We start from the raw sequence: 11702 nt of genomic DNA, 5'->3' as shown, positions 1-11702 counted from the left end.
CCATCAGACAACAGCATACATGCGCAGTTCGTTAGTGAAATAAAACATTCAGTCCTTGCTGGAATAGTTTGTTCTATCAATATTAACTTAAAAGCACTGTCCAAGACAGCTGTTGGTCTTGAATACTGTCCATGTGCAATGTATACACAGTATGTGAGTACAGACAGCCTGTGTCCCTCCAAACTATTTTTGTTTGCACATAGCTGATAGAAGATATTGTCAGAAATGCTGGATTTTGATTATACAACTAATTGTTGTTTTTATTGCATTGGTTCCCCCAAAGCTGATCTTGCTTCATCAGTTTGGTCAAAATGACAGCTCATCGAAAAGAACACTACAACTCTTCAACACCATTTTAAGAAAGAAACTACATTTCCCATATTATATTATTCTCACTCCATGAGATCATCTAGGTGCCCATATTACCAAACGCAACCACAACATTTCAAGATTCTCTATGTCCATCATCAATGAGAAAAATCCTAACAGCTAGTGATGATGCCAGAGCCTTCTATTGACCTGATGGAGGGAGATTGTGCCCTCAGAGATGCAGGGTACATAATGCCTCAGCGTGCATATACAGTACACGTTAGCATAACCTAGAGAGGCAGCATTCCTTGGGCCTGGATCACAGGCGGCATTCCAAATACCACCCTATTCCCTACATAGTGCTTGTGAGCCCTGTGAGTCCTGGTCAAAAGGAGTGCACTATATAGGGAATAGGGTGCTATTTGGGATGCAGCCACAGACTGCCTGTATTTCAACATACCCCACTGGGACAGTGAACTGAAGTACCCTGTCTGGCTTCTTGGCAGGCTACGAGGGAGCTTGAAATCATGTATTTATCAACCATTTGAAGGCACGAAAGTCCATGAATTCTTGAAGTCGACATCGGGGGTTGCCAGGAAAAGCGGTGATAGATAAAGCCGTACCGCGGCAACACACTGAAGGTCAAGTCACCAGATGTGAATGTGAGGGGGAGAGGAGAGGGACATAAAAAGGATGAGGGGAAAGTGAATGGAGGAGAGGAGGACTAGTGAGGAGAGAGAGCGGAGGAGATAGATAGAGGGAAAGATAAGAGAGAGAGAGAACTGAACAAAATGCTTGTTTTCTCAGAGGACAAAAGAGGGGGGGGGTGAGGTTTCTATGGGGCTAACAAGCGGTGGGTGTATAAAGGGTGGGGGGGGGGTATATTTGGTCGTCCTGTTCTGAGGTGTTCCGAATCCTCTGGCTCGGGTTTCAAGGGCCTCTGACGCCTCTGCTGTGAGAGGGGGGTTTAGACCTGTGTGTGCGTCCAGGAAAACCAACAAACACACTGCAAGGTCTATTTAAGTCCCCCAGTCGAAAAAACACAAACACCTCGAAAACCGAGCGGCCGCGACAACCCAGAATGGCTCAACAAACAAGACAGGGACACTTGTCTGGTTCGAGGGTGAGCAGGGGACATACACTCAGGCATCCCAAAACAAAATGTGTGACAAAGTAATGAAAGGACTCTAGACTCAGTCTGCTTCCTTCCGAGTCTATTGAATTCAGCCATTCCCACTAGGTGCCATATAAGGAGGATGCAAAAGTAGCTAACTTTCACTAAGCTAGCTAGCATGTGGCTAATTGCTCACTGCGGTGCTGAGCTCACCCTTTGATGAGGAGGAGGCAAGCACAGACTGCCAGGAGAGAGAGTAATGATCTTATCTAGTGGCACAGCACACAAGCTATCCTACCCTACCAGCCCCCTTAGGCTTAGTAAGGAGACGCAAACGTTCCCCCTACTGATATGTAATCAATAGGGGGATTTTGGTTCCGTTTGCGAAGTGCAATATAAGCATGAACAAATCCGATAAAGTTAAACAGACTCATACAGCCAGGGCCATGTTTTGGCCAGAAAAAAACAGGGAAATTGCTCTATACATAACAGCCACGTGGTCCTGTTTAGGACCAAACAACGTCAGTATTCTATAGTACTTCTGTAAAGCCAACACTCAGAGTCTCTTCTAATGAAACGAGAGCGTTTACACACATCCAAACTTGGAATTGGATTACATTAACATTTCAGTCATCTAGCAGACGCTCTTCTCCAGAGCGACTTACAGGACCAATTCGGGTTATGTGCCTTGCTCAAGGGCACATCGACACATTTTTCACCTAGTAGGCTCAGGCTTTCAAACCAGCGACCTATCAGTTACTGGCCCATCGCTCTTAACCGCTAGGTTACCTGCAGGATCTAGAAAATAAAGGACAAGCCACAGAAATAAAGCAATGTCCACTCACTATTTGAATGTATCTGAAAGCGAACCTGCTCCAGGGACAACCTTCAGACGGTTTATAGCAATGACGAGACAAAATAAAGTGAACATAAACCATCATGCAAAGGCACGCAATGATTTGAAGTTAGAAACAGGGAAGCCGACAGTAAGTAAAAACACATAGGAGGACGCTGGCTTTATGGTTCGTATCGGTCTCACAAACGATGTGCGACTGCACGACATCTCCCATCAGACAACAATGTACACTCGACCATTTCCTGTACTCCTTCTGTGATAGTAGTTACAGTGCAGCTCTTCAATAGGGGGCCGTAAAGAGACACAATATGACTGTAGGGCGCTGAGGTGCAGCGCACAAATCAAAGGCTTTTTATGTTTCGTCGGAACCAAAGCAAAGTAGCGCTGCAACCGGTGCCATAAACGTACCTTTTCCATATGTACTCAGACTGCTGTACTCACGGGCTATGCAGTATGTGCAGAACCCAAAGCAAATGTACCATTGCTTAGTTCATTACAGGCCCGGTTAATGGCCTGCAACAACACAATTGTGTTTACCCAATGCAAATGCTCCGCCATAAGGATTCCATTTACACACTGTTATCTCGTCAAATAACACACCGCAGTAGGCTAATCAAACCGTTTTTATGGGACATTAATATAACAGGCTTCATAATATATTTTATCGTCACGTACACCAAAGAGGTGCAGTGAAATGTGATGTTTTACAGGGTCAGCCACGGTTGTACGGAGCCCCCAGAGCAAATTAGGGTTAAGTGCCTAGCTCAAGGGCACATCAACATAATTTTTTTACCGTGTCGGCTCGGTTCACCGAACCAGCGACCCCTGCAGTCGACATGCTTTTTGACGACCTGAAAATTGAAACCCACACTATCGTTCCTTCTGCAGCCGTATGGGGGTGGTGTTGTCGCTTGGTTCCTTGATCTGATCTATAGGCTATATAGGCTGTTCATCAAAGTAGCTATTTTCCATTGATAAGCAAATATAATCTCAGCGACTGTTCAAACAGTAAACCAAACAGCAAGAATTCACCCAAAAGGGTATTTTGTTTAGAACTTAGAACTTGTATTCTAGGCTATTGTGAAATGGTAGAACCTGCTGTTGCCAACAAGCTAGCCATGTGCTTTTTTTCTCCAAAACATGATAATGTTCTATTTGTAGCTGATATGGGAATGAATACACAAGCATCATATCAAACAGGGATCATGTTTTAGGTTACACCGGCAAGTATAAGAATATTTGACAGGTCATATTGTTTTATTATAAATTAGATTATTTCACATGGAGATGTGGGATGCTGAAAAGGCTGTTTTTAGCTAGGTTTAAGCCAGCTAGCTACTACTAGAAAGGAAAGGCGACTCTTTCTTCTTTTCACAAAATGAAAAGACAAAAATAAAATAATTTGCTATCGCCCCTTGTGAATGGGAGTGGGACCTGCAAGGATATCATGTTACCAAACAGTGTCCACTACTCCAAAAAATCCCACTCCACCCATCAGCATGGACGTAGATCAACAAAGTGAAGTTTGTAGTAACCTTTACACAAATGTCTTTCACAGAGGTACAAGCTTTCACATTTAAGTACAATAAAGAACAGAATCTTAATTTCATCTATAAATGTACATTTTGATTACAATCAAAATACTGCTACTGCAGTTGGCAGAAGACATACACTTTTTTGACTGTTTTTTGAGATATTAAAGTAAAGTACAGCTAGTCAGGAAGTCTGTATGTTGAGGGACACTGAAGTAATATACAGTAGGCCCAAGACAGTAAATCACCAATGTACAGCAGATATTCATCATATTGGCATCTTTGTTTGGATGTCATTTAGATTTAGCTGTTGTTTTATAAATGTTGACAGGACTATTTCATAAAAAAAAAATCATATTGTATTCTACTCCTTGACCTGTGCTAGATCTAACTCCTCTACACCCGCAGAATGCCCCAACCAGGGTCCACGCTCACCAGCCATCCAGCTAGCCTTGCAAAACAAGTACTTGTTGGGTACATAAACTGCAGGCAATTCCTGTTAGGTGTACATGCATTCCGGAAATACGTCCCAGGCAGTATGTCCTCCTTGGCAAAGAACGGCGTGTCGTTCATGATAAATGAGTTGAGGGTGTCAGAGATGTTTTGGATGTAAACTCGGTGTTAAGATATTTCACACAGAATGAAGCCAGGCCGCCACTATCATTGTTATCAGTTGTTAAACACCCCTAGCCTTCTAGTCAAAATAATATTCATGATTTGTGTCACTAAGGTATTTTACGTACATTTTGTCTAACACATGACTGACCTTGTATAGTCCCCGGGGGGCAATGTGGATGTAGAATCTACATCGTGTCAGTTATTCGTCCACAGCTTCAGTCTCTAATTCCCAAGGAAAATATCAGCAACATCAATTGTCACTACTGTTTTGTCTCACTGCGTAATCTTGTTAGACTTCCATAGGTCATGCATGCATTTTCCAGAGCTTTAGCATCGTGACGATTCAATAGGTTAATTAAAGGATCAACAGGGGTTCAAGTGTTCACTTAGGCTACGACATGAACTCAACTAGTTGGCCCTTATGAGACGCTATGGATCTCAGCTCAAGCCTAGTTGACCTGCTGTGGCCTCCCCTCTCCTTTGTTCTATAACTAGGTTGGTTAGGAAAACAAACCGTCTTTGAATTGATTTCCCACCCCGTCGCCTTTCAAACGTACCCTCCATGTTTTCGCAGATAAAAACATCTACAGTGCCTTCAGAAATAATTCTTATCCCTTGACTTATTCAACATTTTGTTGTGATACAGCCTGAATTCAAAATGGATTAAATGGAGAGAAAAAATGTCTCGCCCATCTACAGTACACACAATACGCCATAATGATAAAGTGAAAATGTGTTTTTAGAATCTTTCAGGAAAGAATTTCGGGAAGAATTGTCATTCCAAGGACAAGGACGCTTATTTGGTCATTCGTAAAAATCTGTCAGTAAATTTAAGATGACAGGTACATCAATACTAAGGACTAAGATAAGACATGTCTGCTGTCTCCAGTCTGTCGTTAGTTAAGTTTCTCAGTATTGTCTAAGATAGCCTTCTGCATTCCCAAATGGCTCCCTATTACCTATTTAGTGCACTACTTTTAACCAGAGCCCTATAGGCCCTTGTCAAAAGTAGTGCACAATGTAGGGAATATGGTACCATTTGGAACGTAGCCCCTAACTCCATGGCTCTGTGATGTACACACACAGATAACAGAGCAAATCCCCTTAAATTCTCCCCTGAAACCAACCTTAAACAACATTCTGTCAAAGGAATTTTAGCTAAGTCAAAATATATATCGACCAAAGTAATGGTTGAATAACAAGAAAAAACATCCTCGTCGCTCTCCCAATGTGCATCCCAAATGGTATCGAATTCAAAAGTAGTGCCCTAGGGAAAAGTCTCAAGACAGTACCATCAGAAAACACACTCATTAGCTAACAAAAGTGTCAGAGCGAATGCACTTACAAGAAATGACCTAACGACATTGACGCTGGCCTGAAAGACAATAAGACTATGGGCTAAGTCCTTGCTTGGTTTGCATCCAACAACATACTTTGCCTCATTGGTTTGAATTCCTTTTTTATGCACTCGTCTGACACTCGTGTTAACTGCTTGCTCTGAAACAATCATACGATGCATTGGCCCACCTTGCTGACTTTAAAAGAGGTCAAGTAGATGAGCTAAGGAGTAAACGAGACGCAGGACAGCAGTATCTGTCTCCTCTCCTCCCAAATGAAAAAACCTAAAGCCTCATTTGGTCCCATTAAAGACTGGAGAAAGGCAACCGGGAGGAATGTTCTCGTTACCTAAGCAGAAGGGCCCTGAAACAGTCGGCTTGTTTCTCCTACGGGATTATCCTTGACAGAACCTGGCAAACGTTTCTGGGAAATGGCCTGAATGCCTCCCTCCTCCCCTCCCCGGTCAAGTCGCTCCAATCCGCTTCTCAGCACGTTCTCATTTTTCCCCAGTTTCCCTCCAGTTTCCCATTCGAGGAGGGGTGGCGGTGCCGCAGGACCAGGTTTTGATGCTATAGAGGGAAAACAAAGCGTTCTGTTGCCCTCGTTGGTAAGACATGCCTGTGGGATGTGACGCACATTTCAGGGTTTGCCTGTTATGATAATGTTGCCTATTAAAACGGCGTTACAGCTAATGAGGCATTGCCTCACTCTCAATACACACTATATGACGTTCCCGGAGGAGGTGTGAAAAATGTGCACGTTTCAATGTTCAAAACAATATCCTGGTCATATATGTTGAGTACTTATCCACGAGGTTGCAATATAAAATAATAAACCGAGACATTTCCTCAGATCCAAGTGTTTGAACACTACTTTAGACCAGAGCCCCGGGTGCCATTTGGGTCTCAGTACAGGTATTTTCCCTCCACTTCTCAGAAGGGTGATGTTCCTTACTATTATAGGGGCCTCTCTGATGGCTTCGGGCAGGGGAAGGAGATGAAGAGGGATGTTCCTTACTATTATAGGGGCCTCTCTGATGGCTTCAGGCAGGGGAAGGAGATTAAGAGTGATGTTCCTTACTATTATAGGGGCCTCTCTGATGGCTTCGGGCAGGGGAAGGAGATGAAGAGGGATGTTCCTTACTATTATAGGGGCCTCTCTGATGGCTTCGGGCAGGGGAAGGAGATGAAGAGGGATGTTCCTTACTATTATAGGGGCCTCTCTGATGGCTTCGGGCAGGGGAAGGAGATGAAGAGTGATGTTCCTTACTATTATAGGGGCCTCTCTGATGGCTTCGGGCAGGGGAAGGAGATGAAGGGTGATGAAGGTGTCCATCGCGGCTGACGCCACAGGGAGCCGTCACTCAGCCACCCAGTGAACAGAGGGGCTGACACAGCTGTGGTTTTAGCTCCCATCTTTCAAGTCTGTTGTATTGTAAAAGGGTGGGGGGGGGGGTATAACCACATACTATAGTGTAGTAGAATAATATCAAGAGTATCAACAGACGAGAACCAAGAGGCCAAAAGTGTCAAGTCTGGGGTTTCATCGGTATCCAGCAGTGCCTTTTCTCTTTTCTAACATTAGAACATTTTCTTTGGCAGCGGACCTTTGGTAATTTTGCATTGCGATGCTCATTTCGTATATTTCTACATTCCAGTTGCTCAACGTTTGCGTGGGGTGAGGAGGACATCTTTCTTTAAGCAGGGCTCCGCTAGTCCAACGTTTGTCCACCGGCCAACCCCTGTGCAGTCACAGAGACACGGATATACAGATACACGCAAACACACACACTCGCGGTGAACGTGCACACACACACACACACGTACTGTTCTATGTCTTCACACACACCTCTCTCCCAATCTGTTCACGGGCCTTCATCCCACCGTGTTGATTTACACAGTTTTCTAGACTATAAAATGCTTGTTTCTTTTACCCATAAAAGCTTAAGGGGATGTTGTAGTATGTCGCCAGGTTTCAGTCAGTCATGGGAATATTCAGAAAGCCTCACTCTGTCTGTCTTCCAACTCTGAAAAATTCCCCAAATTCACATTCCAAGTGACTGTTCCGGAAGGAACCGCTGATGAGGGAAGCCAGTGACACTTCAAGATTGGTCGTGTGCGAGAGGCTATCAGCTAAGTCGACTAAGTTATCGCTACAACGCTAAGTCTTTCGTAATCGGCATCTACCCTTCACATATGAACTGTGTCCCAAACACCACCCTATTCCCTATAGGGCCCTAGTCAAAAGCAGTGCATTAAATAGGGAATAAGATGCCATTAAGGAAGAAGCCAAGGCCTTGTGCTGATTGATTTCCTGTGTTATGAAGACACATACTTTCAACCGCTTTTGACCAAAAGAGCCATAAATTCCGGGTCCTGCCTAGCTGGTTCGTGCCTAATGAAAGGAATGCGCCACGGTCTAATTTGTTTTTTCCACAACATTAAGTGCTTCGTCCTCCATTGCGAGGTTACGATAGGACGTTTGGGGAGCCACACACAACTACATACTGTAGGTCAAAGGTTAAGAAATGCCAAAGAGCTATTGATTGAGCTTCATTTGAAGAGTGGAGCAGAGATAATAGCATTAATTAAGCTGTGTCACACTGACAGATGAAAATGACACACGCGGTTGTACACTGTCACACTATTATAGAGACAAAGCAACAGAGTGAATAAGTCGGTGTCCCAATTCCCTATGTAGTGCCCATGTGTAAGCCTATAGGGCTCTGGTCAAAAGCAGTGCCCTTCATAGGAAATAGGGCGCCATTTGGGAAACATATTCATTCTAATCTAATTGAATTTAAGGTCATTTGCTCCTTCCGTCAAATAGTCTGACAGTCATCTAATGAGTGGACAGTCTGCGTCCCAAATGGCTCTCTGTTCCCCATAGACTGCACTACTTTTGACCTGGGCCCATAGTGCTCTAGTAGTCACAATATATGGATTAGTGCATCATTTGAACTTTTCACCCACAGCTCATTGCAGAAAGCAGTACTCAACACAGCCAGGGAGGGAACTAATACATGAGCAATAAGCCATTAGACCTGCCAAACCAGACTCGTTCCAGGACTTTGTAGTCTGTTTTGCACTATTTCAGAATCAGAACCTTTTTTATTTGGAGACTCATATCTCCCTCACTAGCTTTAAGCACACGCTGTCAGAGCAGCTCACAGATCACTGCACCTGTACATAGCCCACCTGTAATTAGCCCATCCAACTACCTCATCCCCATACTGTTACAGTATCTATTTTATTTATTTTGCTCCTTTTCACCCCAGTATCTCTACTTGTACACTCATCTTCTGCACATCTATCACTCCAGTGTTTAATTGCTATATTGTAATTATTTTCGCCACTATGGCCTATTTATTGCCTTACCTCCCTTATCTTACCTCAGTTGCACACACTGTATATAGACTTTTTCAATTGTATTATTGACTGTGTGTTTGTTTATTCCATGTGTAGCTCTGGGTTGTTGTTTGTGATGCACTGCTTTGCTTCATCTTGTCCAGGTCTCAATTGTAAATGAGAACTTGTTCTCAATTAGCCGACCAGGATAAATAAATTACAGTTATTATCTTCACAGCAACATTTGTAAGAGTAATATTACTACCCACACAACCCCTGCTATTTTGATTACTGGATGTAGGTAGACCTACTTTTTTGTCAAACAACTCGCATGAACTCTCCTGTTGGGGGAGGTGAGAGAGAGAGAGAGAGAGAGAGAGAGAGAGAGAGAGAGAGAGAGAGAGAGAGAGAGAGAAATTGACCAGACTCTGTTTTAACACTGGTTTGACCCCCAGACTACAGAAAGCTAAATAAGACAGTTATGAACATAACAGTATGCCAGTTTAAGGGAGGACAGTAGCAGGTAACCCAACTGTGGACTACTATGATTTCCCAATTGTAGCCAATTCAGTTGCAGTAATTCCGTTACTGAGTGTGAGTGTTTCCTGGTCAGTGTGTGCGTGCACGTCTCTCTCTGAGCCTGCCTGGTCGTGATGGGGTGACCCATGCTACACAAACAACAGTAACAAATCCTCTGGCCTGTTCTACTGGGTAATGGCCTCTTTAAGGTCTGGTAGTTACCCACAACCCTCTGGGGGAAGCAGGCTGCCCGGTCAAGGTCCTTAAGCCTGAGACATTCAGACGTTTTCAAGACTGACATGAAAATCCCAAGACTTTAGTGCATAAACTCCCAGACAGGCTGTTTAAGGAAATACTTGAATCGTTCTATGTATGGAGAGCTGTGCTATTTGTGGCATCTTTATGAGGGGATAATATCAATTATTCATTCTGCCTTTACTTGGTCATTGAATGTTTCCCTCAGCATTTGGACATCAAACATGTTGCTATAACAACCACTTGCGGAAAGCAGAACCCCACACGTGTTTAGACTTTGTCATACGAGGAAACAGCTACATGTAATAATAACACACGGAATAATCCTACAAATCTGTGTCAAGTAAATGTATATTTGGAGCGTGGTGGTTTTATCGCTAACACACGTGCGGGCGATATTTAAACAGGGCCAGTCGGCCGGCGTGAGGGAGAAGTATGCTCATTAAATGCAGTGTTTAGTGAACTGGGAGCCAGGCTAATCCCCATTCAGAGGTCTTAAACATAAACTTCACAGGATGACTGATTTCCATAAGAAAGCCAGCAGGGCCAGAGGTTGGGATAGAAGGGGATCTGTGGGGGCCTTCTGTTATGGTGTTGCAGCCCGGCCCTCCGCGGGTCACGTCAAAGCTGCCCAGTCTGCCTTTGGAGGTGGGTTGCTTACTGGCCTGCGAATCATTTGCTGGGGAAATACGTCAATGGCCGAGCAAGGTCAAATGGCGACCTGGTAAATTACTATTTTGATGTTTTTGATGAAGTGGGGCACTAGAACGGCAAATGATAAAAGGCTTCTTCACAGATGCATGTATGCTTCCCAAAGCCCTTTGGGAAAGTGGGGAGGAGGGCAGGGGAAAGAGGAAGGGGAGAGGAGGGGAAAGAGGAAGGGGAGAGGAGGGGAAAGAGGAAAGGGGAGAGGAGGGTAGGGGAAAGAAGAAGGGGGGAGGAGGGTAGGGAGAAGAGGAAGGGGAGAGGAGGGGAAAGAGGAAAGGGGAGAGGAGGCTAGGGGAAAGAAGAAGGGGGGAGGAAGGTAGGGGGAAGAGGAAGGGGAGAGGAAGGTAGGGGGAAGAGGAAGGGGAGAGGAAGGTAGGGGGAAGAGGACGGGGAGAGGAAAGTAGGGGGAAGAGGAAGGGGAGAGGAGGGTAGGAGCAAGAGGAAGGGGAGAGGAAGGTAGGGGAAAGAGGAAGGGGAGAGGAAGGTAGGGGGAAGAGGACGGGGAGAGGAAGGTAGGGGGAAGAGGAAGGGGAGAGGAGGGTAGGAGCAAGAGGAAGGGGAGAGGAAGGTAGGGGGAAGAGGAAGGGGAGAGGAGGGTAGGGGCAAGAGGAAGGTAGGGGAAGAGGAAGGGGAGAAGAGGGGAGGGGAACGAGGAAGCGGAGAGGAGGGTAGTGGGAAGAGGAAGGGGAGAGGAGGGGAAGGGGAGGAGGAAGGGGAGAGGAGGGGTGGGGAAAGTGGAAGGGGAGAGGAGGGTAGGGGAAGAGGAAGGGGAGAGGAGGGTAAGGGGAAGAGGAAGGGGAGAGGAGGGTAAGGGAAAGAGGAAGCGGAGAGGAAGGTAGTGGGAAGAGGAAAGGGAGAGGAAGGTAGGGCAGGGGAAGAGGAAGGGGAGAGGAGGGTAAGGGGAAGAGGAAGGGGAGAGGAGGGATGGGGAAAGAGGAAGGGGAGAGGAGGGTAGGGTAGGGGGAAGAGGAAGAGGAGAGGAGGGTAGGTTAGGGGAAAGAGGAAGGGGAGAGGAGAGGAGGGTAGGGGGAAGAGGAAGGGGAGAGGAGAGATGGGGAGGGGAAAGAGGCAGGGGAGAGGAGGGGAGGGGAAAGAGGCAGGGGAGA

The sequence above is a fragment of the Oncorhynchus kisutch genome, linkage group LG7, assembly GCF_002021735.2.
Source record: "Oncorhynchus kisutch isolate 150728-3 linkage group LG7, Okis_V2, whole genome shotgun sequence".
NCBI lineage: Eukaryota > Metazoa > Chordata > Actinopteri > Salmoniformes > Salmonidae > Oncorhynchus > Oncorhynchus kisutch.
The sequence above is the reverse complement of the archived record's forward strand: the minus strand, read 5'-3'. Positions refer to the sequence as shown.